General features: G+C 43.9%; 2 long non-coding RNA genes across 2 annotated transcripts in view; one reads left to right on the top strand and one right to left on the bottom strand.

Annotated features, from left to right (window-relative positions):
- The window catches only part of LOC144321916 (uncharacterized), a 13,558-nt gene extending 11,629 nt beyond the window's left edge, over window positions 1-1,929 (bottom strand). The window contains exon 1 of the long non-coding RNA XR_013387411.1: window positions 1,511-1,929. This is a non-coding gene — a long non-coding RNA (uncharacterized LOC144321916). The remainder of the gene's footprint in view (window positions 1-1,510) is intronic.
- Window positions 1-22,479, top strand: part of LOC144321917 (uncharacterized) — a 25,561-nt gene extending 3,082 nt beyond the window's left edge. Inside the window, exon 2 of the long non-coding RNA XR_013387412.1 lies at window positions 21,066-22,479. This is a non-coding gene — a long non-coding RNA (uncharacterized LOC144321917). The remainder of the gene's footprint in view (window positions 1-21,065) is intronic.

Raw genomic sequence — 22,479 nt, 5'->3', positions numbered from 1 at the left:
ATTTACATATAATGTATATATATATGTAAATATATATACACACATATGTTTTACATATAGAGAGACCTACAGATATATCTAAATAGATATGCAGAGATAGAGAGAGAGAAAGAGAGATCCCTCCCAAGACACTATTTAGTATAGAGCTAAATGCACTTTGTTAGATTGTGTCGACAGCATACCAGATAACATACTTGCTGGAGTATTCCTGCTAAAGTTAAGGATGGCTTATGAAATGATAATGACAAGACTGTTTTTACTCACAGAATATGATAGCCATTCAAATGTCAGGTGTCTAAGAAAAAATTAGATCCATCAGATGGGAACACACTTGAAATAATTGTGACCACATTTGTTTTGCCAGTCTCCTAGCTACCCACAGGGCATGACAGAAGCACAGACACAGAGAAGACATAGTAAATTACCCCCATCATCAAACAGCTGAAAAAATAGTTTGGCTCTGGTGGCTGAGAAACTTATCTGTTCAGAAAATAAGTCAGAGCTCATTGGGAGTTCTTTGCCTGTTTGGTTGGTTGTTTACTGCCCTGGATTCATTCAATATATCCTCTCTGTAGCATACAATTGCAGCATTAAAGGGGTTAGTATTAATGATACATGTGTTTACGTGTCTTTAGGTGATGACTGAACACTGCCTTTTCTAGAAATGTAAAATTACAGGTGGTTTTATTCACTCAGATTCAGCAAACTAGATCAAAGGCATTAATGAGCATAACACAAAAATCACAAAGGAAACTTATGAGTAAAATAGTCGAGTAAAGATTAATGTATTACTTAAGTGCATTAGTCTCTCTTACTGGCAATGTGACCTTGAGCTGGTTACTTTACTTTTCTAAGCCTCAGTTCTACAATTAATGAGAATTAATAATACCTATCTCACAAAGATTTTACAAAGAATCAATAAAGCACTTAAAGTGCCCAGGAGCACACCTGGCACATAGTAATTTGTTCATAAATTCAGTAGCTAATATTATTGTCTGGTGGAAAAGTAGGTGAGAAGCTAAATACTAGATCTGCTTGGATTTTAACCTTTAAATGAACTTGACATGCCCAGTGAGCTTACTGTATACCTGACCCAAAAATGTAAAATATTTTCTGAAATCTACAATATAAAACTGAAGAGGGCAGCTGGTATTGGCAGCTAGTAAGTTGTTATACTTTCCAGGAAGTTGGACTTGAAGGTAGTTAACAGGAAAGAGCTGAGCATTTAGAAAAGCTTCCTTCTTGGGCACCTGGGTGGCTCAGTGGTTGAGCATCTGCCTTTGGCTTAGGTCGTGATCCTGGGGTCCTGGGATCGAGTCCTGCATTGGGCTCCCCACAGGGAACCTGCTTCTTCCTCTGCCTATGTCTCTGCCTCCCTCTGTGAGTCTCTCATGAATAAATAAATGAAATCTTAAAAAAAAAAAAAAGAAAGAAAGAAAGAAAAGCTTCCTTCTTAATTTTGAATCAGGCAGAGCAAGGCTAGAGCTAATACATTAAAATTCCGTACTACCTTGACAACTAAGCCCCGTAACAGCAGGTGCTGAGATGAGAAATGCGCTAAACTTTTTGCAAGCTTTACTTTGAAGGGTCCTGACTGCATTGTCTTTCAAAGGCGGAGAACTGATTTCTGATTCTGCCTCCACGGGGGAAACTGGCCACATTTTCAGTATTCTGAGCAGGCTCCCAATGCCCGAAGGGAATTATGTTCCGTCTTTTATTGCCTGTGGGAGGGGTGTTGCTAAGAAACAGAATTCCTGATACATTCTGAGGAAAGCAGCTTGTCATTTTAGTGATGCGCTGAGACTCTAATGCAGCAGAAGCAGTGTTTGCAAAATCTAAAGCTGTTACTATCCAAAGAAGACCACATCTCCGGCTGATTAGGCCTAACTCATCTGATTATGTGAGGTGAAGAAAACAAACCTTGAAAGCCTGTATACAGAGGCTTGAAAAAGCATACAGGGCATGCCAAATCCTTTTGAGAGAGACAAGAGTACAGAGTTTAAAGGATGGGAAGACACAGGCTGTGGGCTGGGTCCACCAGAGCCCTATCTTTCTTGCCGACTCCCCAGGATAACCCCTGAAGTAGGTGCCATTATCTCCCCTGCGCAGAGAAGGGTGTAAGTTCATCCAAAACTTGGCTGGAGTCAGCAGGCTGTGAAATGTCAGTGCTCACGACTTCAAATCTCTATTTTCTGACTTGAAATGCACAGTTCTTGGCATCGTACTTACCCCTGGTGGCCTCCCCGTTTTTAGAGACTGGAGTGGGGTCAGTGTTAGGCCCCAGGGGGCTGAGGAGACAGGGCACATTCTATCATGTCACCATGCAGGCCTGGATATTTCAGGAGGCCTTGATTTCTGGTTTCCTTTGCTGAACAGAACAGGGGCTTCCGAAGTGCTCTCCAGCGAGGGTGCACTCCTGCCGAGGACTTTTCAGGTGTGGAGAGCAGGGAATGACTAACAGCCTCACGGACAGTGCCGCCTGGTGGGACACACTGCGACCTCACTGGGACTTCCAGGGTGACTGCCAATGGTGTTCCTGTTATACCGCCACGCTGTCAGCCATCCCTTCTCTCCTTCCAGAGCCCAAGAAACTCTCCTTTCTCTCAGGGTGATGGGGCCCCGAAGTAGCTCATAGGAAAAACCATCATAGTCAGAAGTGAGAGAACCGATTACCCCAAGTCTCCACCGAGAGCATCTGAGGTGATCGGGGGTGGGGGGGATCCCAGGTGCTGGGGGATCGGCAGTAATGTGCACAATGTTACTGATCCCCTGGCTCTCCTCTCCCGGTGGAAGATGGATATTTATATATATATATTATTGCCCCAAAAATAAGAGCCACGTAGAGAGAGAGTGAGGAGGACCGGCAGTTCAGGGCGGGCGATCACTATAGCTGCTCTGAGGATGGGCCATCTTCCCTGAGATGAGAGAGAGAGAGAGAGAGAGAGAGAAAGGGGAGAACTGTCCAGCCCTTGGGAGACTGAAGAGCAAGGCCCTGAGGGGGGCTCTGGCTTGGTTATTTAAGGAATGGCAAGGACACCACCCAGGACTGGAAGAGGTTGTCAGGTGCACTGGTGGCCATTGGGCCGGCAGGTTGGGCATGGTGGTGGAAAGGTTGGATTTTATTCTGGGTGTGATGGGAGGCCACTGGAGGGGCCTGACCTCCTGTTGACAGGCTGTGTGTTAGTGAAAGATAACTGCACTGCTGCCCTGAGAAGTGGTGGTGGTGAGCCGAGCGGGCAGGTCTCAAAAGAGGAGGCTGTCACTACCGTCCAGATGGGAGATGGCGGTGGCCATGCCCAGGGTCCTGGTCACAGAGATAGAAGGAGAAGGGTGCAGGCGGACATTCACAGGGAGCCCCTAAAGAATTGCTGATGGTTGGAGGATGAGTGGGTGGGGAAGAGAACTCACCCGGGGACTCTAAACATAGAGCTTGGCGACTTGTCACTTCCTCGGCAGTTACGAAACAAAACCCACCCCTGCAGATGATTCCTCCCCAGTCCAGGCCCTCACATGGAAACACAACAGCAGCCGCTGGCTGGACACTGGGTGCCAGGGAGTGACGACAGGGCCTTAAAAATTGAAGCTTTCCAATGCTTCCTCTTAAGTGACCATTGTAGTCTTGTTGCAAAAAGGGGGAGAGCAACTCTCCCCTCAGCTGTCAGAGTCTTTGAAAAGGGAGAAAGAAACCTAAAGGCACAAGTAAATGGGCACTACAAATGCTATTGATTCATGGAGAGAGTAAAAATAAAGTGCACAATGAAAAAGCCAATTTGTTTTATTTACTTATTTTAAAGATTTTATTTATTTATTTGAAAGAGAGAGAGAGCTAGCAAGCAGGAGCAGGGGCAGAGGGAGAGGGAGAAGCAGGCTCCTTGCCTGAGCAGTGAGCTCGACACAAGGCTTGATCCCAGGACCCTGAGATCATGACCTGAGCCAGAGGCATACTCTTAACCGAGGAGCCACCCAAATGCCCCTGAAAAAGCCAATTTAAAAAATGTTGGCCAGGGCAGCTCTGGTGGCTCAGCGGTTTAGCACCGCCTTCAGCCCAGGGGGTGATCCTGGAGACCTGGGATTGAGTCCCACATCAGGCTCCCTGTGTGGAGCCTGCTTCTCCCTCTGCCTGTGTCTCTGTCTCTCTCTCTCTTTCTCTGTGTGTGTGTCTTATGAATAAATAAATAAATAATCTTTAAAAAAATTTAAAAAAATGTGTTGGCCAGAACACCTAGGTGGCTCAGTCAATTGAGACTCTTGATCTCAGCTCAAATCTTGATCTCAGAATCATGGGTTCAAGCCCCATGTTGGGGCCTGCTAGATAGATAGATAGATAGAGGATAGCTAGTTAGCTAAATAAAGTTGGCCTATTGAGAGAGTGATGAGAAGGAATATTAAGGCAGTCTAACCATCCATGTGTAGAATACATTTTTCTCCCTAAAATAACAAAAGTGCAAAAGGGGGGAAAAAGTAACGATATTCAACTTATGGCTCTTTAAGGAGTGCATGGATTAGGTACACTGAATCATATAACAGAGAAAGAGAAACACAAAAGAAGTATGTGGCGCGCCCACCATGAAAAGCAGATGAAGAGAATTTTCCAGGTAATAAGAAAGGGGCACCTAGCCTATTCCCTCCGGGGCAAATTCAAGACAGTCCCCGTGCAGAGCAGCTGTTCCTCATTGCTGAGCCAATGCATAGCCAAAGAGGCTTTTCTTAATGTATGAAATTAGTCACTGACATCGAATTAATACTTGAAAGTACCTGATTGAGTTGAAACATCTTCCGTGAGTAAGTTGCTTGGTGCACTAGAATGGACTTTGGTCACCCGTCCCCCATCCCTCCCTTATCCCCACCCTCTAGCACCACCGTGCTTGTCTTGGCGGCAGCTTCATGATGCTATTTGGGAGACCTACCCCTCTCTCACTGGTTCCGCCCCTCGTGGGACCGTTCTGCTTACATTGACTAAAGTAGGGCAATCAGATTCGCTGTCTCTGTGGATTGAATACAAAGGAAAAATGCCTGGAACTCCTTGAACTCAATGGCATCTTGAAGAGACTCCCTGGTGATTTTGATTACTTAGATCCCCAGCGTAGCCCAGTTCCCGTCCCTGTTGAGACCTAGTGCTTCAGCTTGTCCTTGCATCAGCTACCATCTCCTCACAATAAATCCCTTTTCCTGCTAAGCTGGTTGGTGTTAGTTACCTAGGCTTATGATGGAGGAATCCTAGCTGAAACAGTTAAATTATCTTTTTATTAGCAAATCCTGGTTTTAGTAAAATTCCAGCTTGACTATTTAGCAAAAGAAAGATAGAAGAGCTCTCATGTTCTTTAACTACTCAGAGCCAAGACTTCAGATGGTGATTGTGCGGAGATTTTGTGTATTTAGAAATGGCTTGAGATGGCACATCCGTTCCCATGACTTTCTCAGATGGACACTCGATGTGATACAGATACCCATTCAAGGTGATGCTGCTCTCTTTCCTACACATTTTTTTTTTTTTTTTTTTTTTGGTATCAGCTTTAAAACAACAACTACCTAGGGAACCTGGGTGGCTCAGCAGTTGAGTGTCTGCCTTTGGCTCAGGGCATGATCCCGGGGTCCTGAGATCAAGTCCCACATCAGGCTCCCTACAGGGAGCCTGCTTCTCCCTCTGCCTATGTCTCTGCCTCTCTCTGTGTGTCTCTCATGAATACATAAATAAAAATTGTAAAAAATAAACCAACAACTACCTGTCTTGTGCATTTTTTGAAGACCCATATTCAGTCTATGTTGCCCTTTCTGTCTTGAAACATGTTCACAATTCATTAAAATGCTACTTTTTAAAAGATTTTATTCATTTATTCATCAGAGACACACACACACACACACACAGAGAGAGAAAGAGAGAGAGAGAGGCAGAGACACAGGCAGAGGGAGAAGCAGGCTCCATGCAGGGAGCCGGACGTGGGACTTGATCCTGGGTCTCCAGGACCCTGCCCTGGGCCAAAGGCAGGTGCTAAGTCGCTGAGCCACCCAGGTGTCCCAACATGCTACTCTTTAACCTGTGAGTTGCTGTTAGGAGAAATGCTGCAAGTCCAGATCAAACCAGGGCCAGGGTGATCATGTTGGCAGAGTCACTGAGTGGGGCCTAGCCTGGCATTCAACACGTGGAAAATGATGAGGGTGCATTTGGGAGGATGGGAGAAGAAGGTGTTCTGTTTTCTTCTTTTTCCCTTTTTTTTTTTCTCTAGCACCTCCAACATGGTACCATTCGGCATGGCAAGTCTGTTGCTTCCATGTTGCTTCCTTGGTTGAAATCAGAACCTACAATTTAAGCAAGATATTCACAGAGATACAGAAGGATAATAAAGCCACTAGAGAGAAAAGCAAGTTAGTTTGCAAATGACATGAGAAGACAGGAGAAGTAGGAAGATAATTAACTTATGTAACCAAATTCCTGTAAAAGAGGTGTTGAGGGTGAGAGGAAGGCAGGTATGAGCTTTCATCTGCCATCGGTAAGGCACCAGTGAAGAGTGAGCAATGCTCCGTATGAAAAAATTATGGTGTTGAAAGCCACCACCGAGCCTACATCTCTTTCAGCACTGAGTCCTGTTTGGTAGACAAACCAGTCAACTTACTTGCTTTTCAGCCCATTACCTCCAATAATATTTTTATTACTTTCATTGAGGGATCCCTCCTCCCCAGGCCTCGGGTGTCCATGAAGGATCTTCCACTAGCAGGCCTTCTCTCCATCCCTTACTCCCAAGGAAAAATTGTTTCTGATGATAGAGTTGGTGGATCATCCCTGTCAGGCCTCCCGCTCACCCCCGGGCCAGCCTGCCCTAAGATGGGAGCACTGTGCTTACACTCCTTTCCCCCGTGCAGCAAGCACGCCTTGGTCAGGCCCAGATCCCAACTTCTATGTACCTTCTGGAGACCTGTGGCTCCTTGTCCTTCCTGTTGAGATCTGGGAGGGTTATGAGGTGGCCGTTTCCTGTGGCACTCACTGGGTAAGTCTTGGGTAGTCTGGAGGCCTGGTCTCCTCTACAGGTGGAGCCCCAGATCCAGATCAAGGAAGTGAGCAGTAGGGATTCCTCCTGGAGGTCAACCTAGTTCCAACCAAATATAGGTACTGTAAAGAAATGAAAGCAGAGTTGGGGGTGGGAGTTAGGGAAGAAAAGGAGATAGACCCTTGGTTAGGGAAGACCTCCAAGGAGGTGACATGGAAGCTGAGACAGAAATGCTGTGAAGGAGAAAACCAGCATGAAGGTTTGGGGACAGAGTATTTCAGACAAGGATATGGCACGTGTAAAGGCCTTGAGGTAAGATCTAGCTTGAGTGTTCCAGGAATAGCAGGAAGGCCAGGGCGGGAGGGCCATAAGATGTGGAGTCAGGGGGAGAAGCAGAGGCACCGTTTGAGGCCCTGGGAAGGAATTTGGATTTCATTTTGAGCAAAACAGGAAACCATGGGAGGGTGTTGAGTACAGAGGTCATGTGATCAGGTTCATTGTTTAAAAATACCACTACACTGTAAGGAGAAGAAAGAGAGGGGAAAAAAAAAAAGAAAAAAGAAAGAGAGGGAACCAAGGGCAGAAGCAAAGTCTTGTAGTGAAGACGATGGGTAGTGGACAGATGTGGCCTCTGTTTTGGAATAGCTCCTACGTCTTGCTAAAGGTTGGATATGAAGGAAAAAGAAAGAATCAAGGACGCCTTCTAGGTTTTGAGCCTGGGCAGCTGGGCGAAGGATGGTGCCATTAATGATGATGGAGGAGTGAAGGAAGAAAGGGGTAGTGGAGGGCAGAGTTCTGTTTCAGATATGTTAAATTTGAGATTTTTTTTGGACATCAAAGAAGAAATCGGAAGTGTGGTCCGGTCTGCATGTCCACAGGGAGGTTGGAGCCGGCTCTAAAGCCAACAGTTTATAGGGGATGGTATTTAGAGCCACAGCCTGACTGGTCTCCCCTCCAGAGAGAGGCACATAGGAAAGATGACTGAGGACTGAGCTTTGGAATGCTTCCAACGCTTAGAGATGGGAAAGCGGAGACTCGGTCAGCACAGGAGACTGATAAGGCAAGTTGTATTCATCTCTGGAGAAACAAAACTGGTAACATTTGCATATATATATATATATAGAGAGAGAGAGAATGAGGTTTATAAGGAATTGGCTCTTGCAGTTACAGAGGGTGGCAAGTCCAAAGCTGCAGTGGGGCCCAGCAGGTGGAAGATCTAGGAGAGCTGGTGCAAATGAGGTCCAAAGGCAGTCTGCTGGAAAGTTCTCTTTCACCTGTGAGGAGGGTCAGTCTCTTTGTTCTAGTCAGGCCTTCAACTGATTGGATGAGGCCCACCCACATTATAGAGGGAGAAATCTGCTTTACTGATTAAAATTTTAATTTAATCAAATGTTAGAGTCTACTGCCTTAAGTGTTAATTTCATCCACAGCACCCTCACAGAAACACCTAGAGTAACATTTGACCAAATATCTGGGCATCCCATAGCCTAGTCAAGTTGACATGGAATTAACCAGCACAGCAATACAGTGGGGTAGGAAAGTCAGCTTCTTGGCATGCTCTTAACAGTTTCTCATGCATATGCATGAGAGCTGAACAGACATGGCAAACAAAAATGGCACATCCCAGCACATTCCAGCCCACGTTTTAGCTTGAGGCATAGGACCCCAGAAGGGACCTCAGAGGCTAACCCGGCTGCTTTGCATTCAGTGTTGATCCTTCAGTCTTTTCTCCCAGTGCTAGGGAACTCACTACTTTGTAAGATTAAACAGTTCTATAAATATTATTCTCTATTTATTAAAAAAAAATTTATCCTTCTATTGAACAAAAGTCTTCCCCACTAAGCCTAACTCTCAGTCTCCCCTAGCAGGTGAGAAGAATGCTAACTTTGCCACACGCCACCCCCACCCCAAAAGTTCTGGAACCTTGCAGGGCTCAAGGGAGAGCTTTGTCAGTCCCAAAATAAAAGGCTTTTCCTCCTCACAGCATAGATATACCACCCAAGTCGTAAGTTTGGGAGGGATTCAAGTGTTGTTTCTCTGCAACCACTTTATCTCCTGATGCTCAAGCCTTATTGCCAAGTCGGCCAGGCTGCTTCTAGATGGTGAATCTGCTCTCGGAGGCTTCTCTGACCCCACAAGCTGGCTTCTCGCAGAGCCCAAAGGCTGCCAGCCCTGTCTGTGTGCGTCTGAACCCAACTGTAAACACGCCTCCTTTTTTTGGTGTGTGTGGGGGGTGGTCAGCCTACATCTAGGTCAGTACATATGCACTCCATTTAGTTAGTATTAAGTGAGTGATTAATGTGATTACGTTGTAACCTAGCTAGAGATAATCTAAATATTTACTGAAGAGGTAGAAACTTAAAATGCATTAAGGAGAAATACCTATATACTGATATGCCATTTGAGAGTAAATTGTTCTGGTTTTAAAAAGGATTAAATACAGGGGCCCCGGGGTGGTTCAGTCAGTTAAGCATCCGACTCTTGGTTTTGGCTCAGGTCATAATCTCCTGGGTCATGAGATCGAGCCCTGTGTGGGGCTCTGCACTCAGTGGGGAGTCTGCTTGAAGATTCTCTTACACTGCTCCTCTCCTCACTTGTGATCTCTCTCTATCTCTAAAATAAATCTATAAAGAATTAAAAAGGATTAAATACATAGTATATGCGTAATTCTGAAAATTTGGAAAGAATGAATGCCATTGCCATTCCACTATCCAGACATAACCACTATTGACATTTTGGAGTGTTTACTTAGGTCTTGGATTACTGGAAGTAGCCCATCAAACAACTTTTATTTAAGTCAAACTTTCCTTGTATAAGTGTGCGGTTTCCGGCTCTTACCTCAAAGCAATGATTTTTTTTTTTTTTAAGAGAGAGTGAGAGAAGAGATGGGGCAGAGAGAGAGAAACTTAAGCAGCCTCCACCTCCAGCATGGAGCCGACACAGGGCTTGATCTCACAACCCTGAGATCATGACCTGAGCTGAAATCAAGAATCTGATGCTTAACCAACTGAGCTACCCAGGTGCCCCGTAGTGATCTACTGACAGATAAAAGGAAGCTAATGTGATGCTTTGGTTTGTTTTGTTTAAATAGAATCCTCTCTCTGTACCCGGGGTAAGTTGCTTCATTGACATTACTGCTCGGGTCTGAGAGCTGCATGTAGAAGCCAGTGTGTGCTTAGAAGCAACTCCCAGCCCCACCCTACTCAACTCTAGGGCTTAAAGACATGTCTGCAAGTGCAAAAAAATGACTGAAGCAATCATTTGAATTGTGAGGGTCTTTGTTTCTCACCTTTTGCCTTAGTGTTTGGGCAAAGTTGTTTCGATTTCTGAATTATCTGGATAATTATATCCCAGTTCTCCACTTGTCTACGTGTGTGGCTTTCACCAACAGACTGAATGTGTCACTGTGATGTTAACCCTCTGGCAACCTTGCAAGAGGCGACTTCTCTTCCAAAAAAATGTCATTATGCTGCAGACCCTCAGGCCCGAGCTCCCTTGTCCTCTGGAGTAGTCTGGACCAGTGTATAGAGAAAGGTAAAGAGCTCTGGAGCTCAGGATTGTCAGGGAAGATGCTATTAGCTGGCTTCCTGGCTTCCTCAGCACTCGTTCCATAATCCCCTCCTGTCTTAATTTGCTGTTTAAAGTGGCTGAAGGGCTAAACACTCATTTCTGTGGGCAACCTTGCTTCTGCTAACCCCAGGGGGCTCTGCAAGGCTCAGGGGAGCATGAGATGGAGTAAGGCGGTGCCTTGGCACCAGAGTGGGAGGGGACAGTTCTTTTGACATGCAGGGCACTAGAAGCATCTGTTCTATGGGGCCCACAAGGTTGTTTCTGGCATTCAGTCCCTGCTAAGGCAGGCGAGGTGCAGCAGACAGGTGGGGAGTCTGTGTTCTCCCAGGACGCTCATGTGGGGAGGGACGGCTTTGTCCTGGTGCTTTCGTTCTCAGTATCTCTGTGATTCTGTCAACTTCTGAAGTCCTCTTCTTCCAAAGAGAAAGGGCTCTCTTGACTGTAAATGAGGCCCTGGCTGTGGAAGGCGATGGATGAATGGGAGAGCATCATGGCACTTCTCAGCTGTTGGGATTTCTGGGAGAAGAAAAATGTCCGAAGCATACCTTGGCATGCCTGCTTTTGTTGTTCCAAAAAAGGGTATTAACACTACGAAATCAATTTAGTATCACCATGATTTATTTGAAGAAATGTTCTGATGATAAAAAAAAAAAAAAAGGAAGGGCAGATACTAAAAAAAAAAAAAAGACAAAAAACAAAGGTAGGCGGCTGGGTGCTGTACTAGTTTAAGCTTCTGATTCTTGATCTCAGCTGAGGTCTTGATCTCAGGGGTGTGAGTTTGGGCCCCATGTTGGGGTCCTTGCTGGGTGTAGAGCCTACTTAAAAAATTTATACACACACACATATACAAATTTTTAAACTTAAAATTAATTAATTTATTTATGACTTATTTATTTTGTGACTGGAAGTGTGTACCTCTTCGTCCCCTTCATTTATCTTGTGCATCCCCTCACCCACCTCCCTCTGGAAACCACCAGTTTATTCTCTGTATTAGGAGTCTGTTTTTCACTGGTTTTGTCCTTTAGATTTTATGTATAAGTGAAATCATATGGTGTATGTCTTTCTCAGTCTGAATATTTTTTGCTTAGCACAATACCCTCTAGATCTATCCATGTCGCAAATGACAAGATTTCATTCTTTTTTATGGCTGAGTAATATTCTAGTGGGTGTGTGTATGTATACACACACACCATATGGTGTATATATGAGGTGTGTATATATATATATGTATTTATATGCACTGCAGCATAGTATATATATACTACATACTGTATGTTTACATATATCACATCTTATATACTATATGTGCACATATATCACATCTTCTTTATCCATTGATCTGTCTGTGAGCACTTAGGTTGCTTCCCATCTTGGCTACTATAAATAATGCTGCACTAAACGTAGGGGTACAGATACCTTTTTGAATTACACCGTTGACCATTTTTATTCATACCACTTCATTGGAACACATGCCCTTTCATGACAGAATGTCTATGGAGCTTTCACGCTACCATGGCAGACTTGAGTAGTCATGGCAGAGACCATGTGGCCCACCAACCCTAAAATATTTGCTATCTGGTCTTTTTACAAAACTTTGCCAACTCTAAATGACCTATCATCTAGAGGATTCTAGAGTTCTTGAGTACTATCTTTAGGGACTCACAGACTCATTGTTCGTCCTTTCCAAAATCATTAGGGCATTCATTCCTTTGGCAGATGTTTGCTGAATCTCTATCACGCACCAGTCTCTCTTTTAGGTGTTTGGAACACAGCAATGAATTAAAAAAGAGAGGTTTCCTAATGTCATGAAAAGCATGTTGGAATAAAAAGAGACCAGCAACAAACAAGTTATCAAATGAGCAAGATCATTTCCTATAGTAATGAATGTTTCCATGAAAACAAAACAAAACAAAACAAAACAAAACATGCTCTGTGATGAAGACTGACCCAAGTGGGGAGGGTGTCTTCTGTGTACTCATTTAGGACAGGCAGTTGGGAGTGATGATCAGCTCTGCATTTCTCTTCATGCTGAATGGGTTTGATCATACAGGGACTAGTTGCAAATCATATGTAAGTATTCATGCCCGGGCTACCATGTAGTAGTGAGTGGGCAGGAAAAGAAGACACAGAGTGTTCCCTAGGTAGCTCAGTCACTTAAGCGTCCGACTCTTGGTTTCGGTTCAAGTCATGATCTTTGGGTGGTGAAATCAAACTGGGCATGGCACCTGCTTGGCATTCTCTCTCTCCCTCTCCCACTGCCCCTCCCCACCTGCTCGCTCTCTCTCTCTCTAAAAGAAGGAGGTGAAATACATAACCCCAAGGGTATATATATAGTCCCGGGTTACCAATCTGTCTTCAACCTGAGGAAGTAGACGATATAGTGGAAGGCTATACAACTACATCCTAGCTTTAGGGTTTAGACTTTTTTCTACATCAGAACTTAAAAACAAGTTAAAAACAAACTGCCCTACGCCACATAGAACAGTGTGATACAGTTTTTGAGTTGGAAGGGACTCATGCTTGTGTGTATTTTTATGCTTTATACCTTTTTGTAAAATGGCAGTGGTGGAGGTGAGGACATACTCTAGGTTGGAAGACTCTGAGACAGGACATTGAAGGCAATACTGAATTGACAGAGAGGAATAATGCAGAAACCTTGTTCTCAGGAGGACAGTGGAAGTGTAGCTTAGTGTGATCAATTTTTTTCTTTGATTTCTCATTGTTTAAATAATAAAGCATGATTTTCTCTATTTTAGCAAATCAGCATCATCAAAAGAGCCAGCATAATTAGACTCACCTATTTCTGGTCAGCAAAAATTTTTAAAGCAAATCAAACCCAAAATGCTCTCAATTTGCTTTTCTGAACTATTAAAACTAACGTAATTTTTTTTTGTTTCAGGAAGAGGAAGAGATTTTCTTGTTTATAGTTTCCTCTGATGAATTACTTCAAATCCTTAGCAATGCTAAAAAATAGTCTTGACTGGAACCCCGCTTTAGCATTCAGGACTGATACTGAAAGTAGACTAGAAGTGTCGGATCTTCTGCTCTGTGACAGTAAGCCCCATATTGTAAAAATGGCAGAGTTCTCACAGTCCCTGCTTGAGCATAGCGAATTCCTGATCCGTGGGAGCATGTTTGTATTGCAATGATCCTAATTTACCCATAAATAAATTATTCTCCTCTGAAGCCCATAATAAATACAGTTTTAATTGCATGCCAACTGTTAGACCCTAAAATTAGACAGCTTCAGTCCTCCTTTGCCAATGGGAGGAGGTGTTCTGGAATATTTGAGCCGAGATCTACTGAGGCTCCAAAGGCACTTTGTGAGAGAGGAGAGGCAGAGATATTTTTTGATGAGGGTCTCAACAGATTTCACTTGTAGAAGCCTTATTTCTGGGTCAGTCAGAAGCCAGGATCACATGTTTGCAGCCAACTGGAGGGTAGTGCCTGAGCCATGCCTTTCACCATCACTCTTCTTTGGAATCTCCGGGGTCTGTTTTCATAGATGGAGCCACAGAGGGTGAGTCAGAGACTGCCCTCCTGCTTATTCCAGTCTTCCATAAATAGTAGAAACAGTACTCACTTAGAAAAGATGTTTGTGCCCTTGTGACGAAGAGCCTTCAAATAGAGTCACTGTCTAAAAAAAAAAAAGTAGGGCAATCTTACAAATTAACTTGGGCACAAGGGAATTCAGGCCAAGTGTGAAATTAGGTTGGCCCCAATAGAAGTGAGGTTAGGAGACAGTGGGAGAGTTTGAGCTGCAACCCTCTCCCCCCCATCATCACTGCTTGGCACCCCCTCCCCCTATCCCCACAGAGCCACTTGCTGGAGCTGAGTGGCTTGGGGCAAGTCCTTAATCTCCTGATGCCTGTTCCTCATTTGGAAAGAAGGGAGAGGAAAGTACCTATCTCCCTGAGTGGTTGTAAGGATTAAATCAGACGATGATGTTTGGGAAGTGCCCACACACAGGAGTGTCGGCAAAGAACGTTACCTCCTCCCTCCCCTTGCTTCTTGAGTGCATTACTTCCTAGCTGGCTTTATCTGTGTTTTCCACTTTTCTCTATACCCACATTTTCCTCCAGTGGAATGAAGAAGAGTGGATGCATCAGATAATATTCCCTTGAGAGAAGAGGGCTACGTGCTAACACTGAACTCAAAATCCCATGGTTCTGGTTGACCATGACAAGGGGTAGAAATCATGGTTAGGTGATCAGGGAGTCTGGGGAAGCTTCAAGATCAAGTCAGGGTGGTCTCGTCTGTGACCATTGTGGTGTTCTAGAAGCATTCTTGACCTCCTTGACTTATGACTTCTTCTGAAGCAAAGCACCCAAGGGTCCTTTCATTCCTTAAATTCCATTTTTAGCAGATGAGAGCAAATCTTTTAAAACATTTTTTCAGGCAGTGCTGAAGGACTCCTGTGTTTTTTCAAATAACTGATATCTCTTGTCTCTTTCCAAATTAACTGATATCTCTTGTCTTTTTCCAAATTAAAAATATATTTGCTTAAACATATTTGGAAGGTCGACAACATCCCTGCAACTCTTTATTTTGCAATTACGGAGAGTATTTAAATAATAGAACAATTTGAAGTGCACCTGGGTGGCTCAGTTGACTGAGTGTCCAATTCTTGATTTCAGCTCGAGTCCTGATCTCAGGGTCACGAGTCCAAGCCCCACATTGGGCTACATGCTGGTGAGAAGCCTGCTTAAAAAGAAAATCAGGGGAGCCTGGGTGGCTTACTCAGTTAAACATCTGCCTTCTGCTGGGGTCATGATCTCAGGGTCCTGAGATTGAGCCTCACATTGGGCTTCCTGCTCAGTGGGGAACCTGCTTCTCCCTCTCCCTCTCAGCTCTTTCTCACTCTTTCTCTCAAGTAAATAAATAAAATCTTAAAAAAAAAAATCAAACAATTATTTGAATTCCTAGTCTCTTTCCCTTTTGGGAAGAATGTAGACTTTGGTTTCTCTTTCATGAGGGTCTTTGTTCACCTTTGCCTTTCTCCCACATTTCCTTTCTTTCTAACAAATCTGCAATTCTACATTTCTGAGCATGTTTCAGAAATTTTCAAGAAGTCGCCTAAAGTATTTGTGTGCTTTATCTTTCTCATGCCTCTTGGCTTCTTGGAATCTCCTTGGCCCTTGTTTAATTGTTTCTTTGTTAGAAAATAATTCTGGCTCTTATGTTTCTACTACAGAAAGAGTCTGTAGAAAGCAAGAGAAAGAAAGGAAACAAAATTCTTGAAGCAAATTCCAGGTCTCAATCAACCATTCATCAATCAAGCCATTTGGGATTTTTCAATGATTTCTTTCTTTTAAAAAGTCCCATTTGGGGCACCTGGTGGCTCAGTCAGTTAAGCATCCAACTAATGATCTCAGCTCAGGTCTTTTTTTGTTTTTTGGTTTTTTGTTTTGTTTTGTTTTTTTTCCAGCTCAGGTCTTGATGTCAGTGTCAGGATTGTGAGTTTACACCCTGCAGTGGGCTCCATGTTAGGCATGGAGTCGACTTTAAAAACTAATAATAATAAATAAAAATATCCCATTTGCACACAGATTCGCTCCTGGGAGGCTGGAGTAAAAGGATTGTGTTCTCTGAAAGGGGTCAAATCATCTTTGTTAACCCCTCAGCACTGCAAGTTCCTTTGCTATTTGCTTCACTATGAAATCCATTTCTCTATTTTTACCTTTTTCAATTTTCCATAGAATTGTATTCAAATTCTCTGTATTATTGAATTATTATTCAGTTATTGAACTATTTGAATAGTACATGCACATGTTTAATTCATTTGTGGATCTATGGGGTAATATCATAAGCCGGTGCATCCCTGCTTTTGTTTCTTTTGTTCTCATAACACTTTCTTTCAGGAAGAACTGAACCAGACAAATTGCTTAAATCACCCCTCCATTCTCAGCACCCCCCCTACACACACAAGTCCCTGCTACCACTTTCATTACGTTATTTGTATACCCATCCGAGACACTTTAAGCATATACAAGTAGGTATAGTATAGTATAATGTGTATGTATAATGACCCTTGAACAACCTGGGTTTAAACTCTGAGGGTCCACTTGCACACATATTCATTTCAATAAATACACTTCAACAGTGTAAATGTATTTTCTCTTCTTTATGATTTTCTTTCTTTTTAAAAAAATATTTTATTTATTTATTCATGAGAGGCACAGAGAGAGGCAGAGACATAGGCAGAGGGAGAAGCAGGCTCCCTGCGGGGAGCCCGATGTGGGACTCAATCCCAGGACCCTGGGATCACACCCTGAGCCAAAGGCAGACGAACTGCTGAGCCACCCAGGCATCCCCCTTATGATTTTCTTAATAACATTCTCTTTTCTTTAGCCTACTTTATCCTAAGAATACAGTGTATAATACATAGAACATACAACATATGTGTTAATTGACTATTTACATGATCATTAGGCTTCTGGTCTACTGTAGACTATTAACAGTTCAGTTTGGGGGAGTCAAAAGTTATATGTGGATTTTCAACCAGGAGGGACTCCAATGCCCCAACCCCTAAGTTGTTCAAGGGTCTGCTGTGGATGTAATTCCTGTTCATTATGCACTCAGCACCAAACCCATTACAATGTTCAACAGCTTGCATTTTTCATGTAACACTATGCCTTGGCCATTACTACAAGTCAGCACACATAGGTTTCTGTGTTTCTATAAGGATGGTTTTCTTCCCCTCCTTGTGCATGTGAATGCAAAGGTTTTATTAAATAATCTTTTTACACATGTAATGCCTCTTTTAATAAATAGAGGAATAGACCTAGAAACTTAAGGTGTCTGAAAGGATTCTTTGATGCTCTGAGTTGCCTTTCTGCTGTTGTCTTCCCTGCTTTGGGCCTCAGGCAGGTGTCCTCAGGCAGGTACTGTCATCAGGAGGGTGCCACAGTAGAAGTGTCTGCTTTGAGTGCCGTTCTAGCACCATCCTGTCCTAGCGATAGATTACTCCTTCTTGCCCATCTGAGTTATTTATTTATTTAAGATTTTCTTTATTTATTTAGGAGAGAGAGAGAGAGAGAGAGAACATGAGCATGGAGGAGAGGCAGGGGGAGAAGCACACTCCCCACTGAGCAGGCAGCCTGATGCAGGGCTCGATGCCAGGACCCTGGGATCATTACCTGAGCTGAAGGCAGACGCTTAACCATCTGACCCACCCAGGTGCCCCCCAACCTGAGGAATTTTTAAACTGATAGTCCATGATAGCTTTCTTAGTACTCTTGCTTATTTACCTAAGTTCCAAGAAAGTGGAGACTTTTGGGGTGGAGTTTGAGAACATGTGGAAAGAAGCAGGAAGGTCAACTAGTGTGATGCCAGTCATGATTAAATAAGCAACTTTTTGTCCTCTGATATTATGGATTGGGGTACCAACAAAAATGTACTATTGACTAGTGACTTGTTTTCTTTTGGATGGGACTGGTAATGGTCATGATTTTCCATCAAGCACAGAGTGCATGGCTATCATGAGTTGAAAAGTCAAGCATCTTGAGAGGTAGCCAGAAGTGCTTGCTGCTTTAGGGCTATCTGACCAATCATCTCTGCCTGCAGCACCCAGATTTTCTTCTGTAGATTTCCTTTCCACTTCTGTGTGTGTGGCCTTGGGAGGAAGCCCCAGGGTCCAGATGGGGCTTCCTACCATCTGGAATAGCCTTGGGGAAGGCAGGTGACTTGGGCTTGACCGTTGGATGGTGTCACCTGGGCCTGGCCTCTTGAGAGAGAGGTGTGGCTGGATTAGAGTGGAAGTACATGCCAGCAGTGGTGCCAGGTGGCCAGATGAGTCTTGCAGAGGGATAGACCTTTGCTGTAAGTGGTATCTCCCCTAGACCTGGGCACCAGGGCCCCCTGAGTTTTGGAAGGCTCTACTTTGATCCCTCTGGCTTCACCTCTGCCCAGCCAGAGCCTGTATCAACCTTTTTAGACCATACTCTGGGCACCCTACTCAAAGGGCCCCAAGCCTGTGAGGGCAGATCAAGCCACTGGTGTCTATGCTCCCAAGTCCTAGGGGTGGCCAAGAGCATCTGTTTTGGAGAGAGGGTGGTGTGTAGAGGAAGGGCTGGGCACAGGCCCTGGGCCCTCTCTGTGGGCTTGCCTCCATCTCTGAATGTAAGATCTAGTTGGCAGTGGTCCTGGTGCCTTGACCTCTGGAACACCCTGGATTCCAGCCTTTTTTCCAAGCCTGGTCCTCAGCCTTCTGTAGACTCCGTGAGCCCCTAATAACTTTCTCAGTGCTTTTACTAGAGGCAGAGTTGGTTTCTGCCCTTTGCCTTGAAGACTGCTCTCTGAAACAGAAATCTAAAAGGAAATTTCATCCCTTCCATTCAGTGAAAGCACCACCCTAGTTAGCATCCCATTTCATGGGGTTAAACACCTAAAGGAGAGGCTGTGGCCCTCAGCCTCTGACTCACACTCAGCCTTGGCTTCATTCTCAGGGAGGATCAGAAAAACCTGAACAAATCAAACTGATAAGTAATCATACCTTTAGTGTGTCATCATTCAGGATCCATCTGTTTGGGGAAAATGATAGAATCTTGGACATTTAAAATGTTAGAGGTGGAGCGCCTGGGTGGCTCAGTGGTTGAGTGTCTGCCTCAGCTGAGGTCTTGACCCTGGGGTCCCAGGATTGAATCTCACGTTGGGCTCCCTGCAGGAAGCCTGCTTCTCCCTCTGCCTGTGTCTCTGCCTCTCTCTCTGTGTCTCTTATGAATAAATAAATAAATATTTTAAAAAATAAAATATAAATATAAATAAATAAATAAATAAATAAATAAAATAAAATAAAAATAAATCTGCCAACAGTAGCCCATCTTTCCTGACAGTTTATACAGCAGCACTCGGGTGGGCTTGCTTGATCTTGTGATGTAATGTAGTGGCTAAAGGCCGCTAAAGAAAATTCATCTTTTGATGTTTTATTTTTTCCAGTGATGTTCACTTCAGAGCTTTCAAAAGCCACCATTCTTTCTAAAAGGCCTTCACTACTTGAATATTGATTTTAGAAGTGTTTATATGTATAATGTTTACTTAGCAGCAGGTCTTTCCTCCCAAACTGGAGTCAGCTCTCTGAGGGCAGGAACTGTGTCTCAGGCATCCTGTGGCCCGATGCAACACACAGTAGGACCTCAGCAAAGATGGGCACACCTCATTCTCTTGTGCTCTGCTTTATCAAACTTCACAGATACTGCAGGTTTTACAAATTGAAGGTTTGCAGCAACCTGACATTGAGCGAATCTATTGGCACCATTTTTGTGTCTGTGTCACATTTCGGTAATTCTTGCAATATTCCAAAGTTTTCCATTATAATCATAATGATTATAGTTCCCTGAAAGCTCAGATGATGGTTAGCATTTTTTAGCAATAAAGTATTTTTAATTAAGTTATGTACATTGTTTCCTTAGGGACAATGCTAGTGCACGCTGAATAGACCACAGTCTGAATAGACCACAGTACAGTGCAGAACATAACTTTTCTATGCACTGGGGATCCCAAAGTTTATTTGACTCACTTTATTGCAATATTTGCTTTACTGTGCTGGTCTGGAACTAAACCTACAATATCTCCAAGGTATATTTGCATTTACTAAAATCACATATTTTATTTAGAATTTGTAATAAGCACTGTGTGTGTAGTTGGCATTTTTCACATTCTAATTCAGTACCAGTACCTTTGGGCTGTGGAAAATAGATTAAATTTAAAATAACTAATGGGGTGCCCAGGTGGCACAATTGGTTAAGCAGCTGACTCTTGATTTTGGCTCAGGTCATGATCTCAGGGTCCTGGGATGGAGCCCAGCATCAGGCTCAGTGCTCAGCAGGGAGTCTGCTTGAGGATTCTCTCCCTCTCCCTGTTCACACACACACACACACACACACACACACACACACACACACTCTCTCTCTCTCTCAAATAAATAAATCTTTTAAAAGAATACATTTATATTTGTCACTGTCTTATAATGAAAAGTTTGAGGCACACTTAAAAGGTTACTGATAATGATGCATAAAGATTTGGGTAGAAGGGAAAATAGAGAAATTTGGGGGATGATGCTAAGTAGTGACCCTAGCCTAGGAAGAAGTCTCAGGCAGGATGTCAAAGAAAAGTGTGCGTGATAAGAAAGAACAAGACAAAAACCAGAACTGTGGCAAGTAAGCATAAACGAAATGACATTGTAGGTGGAGTGTCAGTCTTCACAACTTTTTATTTGGAGTGTCTCATCTCTGGAGAGATAGGTGGGCTGATCACATTGCTGAAAAAAACACCTGATGCTCAGAGCAACGTGGCTTTAAGAGAAGGAGCAAGGATTGAAAGCCAAGTTTCTCACCATTGCTCAAGTAGCGCCAACTTGCCAAGTGAGTGAGAGACAGAATGAAGAGCTGCGTCTTTATGGCAAAAAGAGAAAATCTGCCAACAGTAGCCCATCTTTCCTGACAGTTTATACGGCAGCACTCGGGTGGGCTTGCTTGATCTTGTGATGTAATGAGCTATCATTCCATTTTGCAGATGGGGAAACTGAGGCATGAGGTGGATCAGCAACTTTCCCAGGATTACGAAGCATCCAAATGTTGCCACGGAAGCAGATCCTGGTCCGTTTGTTCAACCACACTCCTAATGTCCCCCCCTTGTTCTGAACATGCTCTTGCAGTCACAGAGAAGAAAGTCTACACACACACATTTGCATTCAAGGGCTGCAGTGATTATTGGCCTAGCAACTGACGTGGCTTCTGTGCTTGTCACCAGGCTGGAGGTACTAGTGGTAGCTTCATTTTTTATTGAGCACATACTCTACATGGCTTAGTGTTCCTCTCAAGCATCCCTCGATGCTGGCTTTTAGCAGCTGTGGGAAGAAGCCATGGAGGGTAAATCATGGCCGGGTTCAACAGGTAGACAGTGGCAGAGCCAAAAATCTGGGATCCAACTTTGTGACTCCAAAGACTCCTCTCTTGAGAACTCCGTAGCTAACGTACCCTCTTCCCCTCCACCCCGGTTACCTCTCTCTCTCCCCTCCCAGTGCTTGGTGTCCAGCGTTGTCCTCATCATTAACAAGGTGACTGATGTTGGTTGGGTGGTCTCTACAGCCATCTGCACTCACCTTCTTCCTTGCTAACAGAGCCATGATTCTATTCCCCTCTCATGAGGCCAGGGATAGGTTTAGGCCTTAGTGTGTCTATGCTGTTTCGAGTAATGAGGTAATGAGAGAAAGGTTGCTGCTACAGGGTGGTTTCCAGAAAAATTTCCCTTTCCCTTAAAAAGGAAAGATGTGATCTCCTCTGCCTTTGGAGTTTGTTAGGAGATGATGTGATGTCTGGAGTGGTGGCAGCCATCCTGCACCCATGAGGGGACAGCCCAAGGCGGGAAAGAGCCAACACACCAAGAAACTCAGAGTGAAGGCAGGAAAGAGCTTAGACCCTTGATGACATTTTTGAGCCAATGAATCACCCAACCTGGAACCTCTTGGCCTCAGGACTTGTCATGGGAATAATATTTTCTTACTGTTTCAGTCACTTCTGTTTGGGTTTTCTGTCCCATAGAGTTGCAAGCATCCTGCATGATACGATTGATATCATTGGCATCACCACCACCATTGCTTACACCCCCTAAGTGCTCACTGCTGCCAGTCATCATGCTGATTTTGAACATGAATTATCTCATTTAATCCTGGATCCATTTCTACCATTTCTGCTTTACAGATAAGGAAATTGTAGCTCAGAGAAGTCAACCTGTCCAAGGACCCACAGCAAGGAAATGGCAGAACAATGATAATTCCTTCATCTTTATTAATACTAATTGCTTTAAAGTACAGGTTTGATTATCCTTGTTTTCTCGATGGGGAACCTGTAGTTTAAAGAGATCGAGTTTGGCCTCCCAGCTACTAAGTGTGAGATTCAAACTGCGATTTTTTTTTTTTTTTTTTTTA

Source organism: Canis aureus, chromosome 10 (genome assembly GCF_053574225.1).
Source record: "Canis aureus isolate CA01 chromosome 10, VMU_Caureus_v.1.0, whole genome shotgun sequence".
In the NCBI taxonomy this organism is placed as follows: domain Eukaryota; kingdom Metazoa; phylum Chordata; class Mammalia; order Carnivora; family Canidae; genus Canis; species Canis aureus.
Note: the sequence above shows the minus strand (reverse complement) of the source record. Positions and strands in the feature narration are given on the sequence as shown.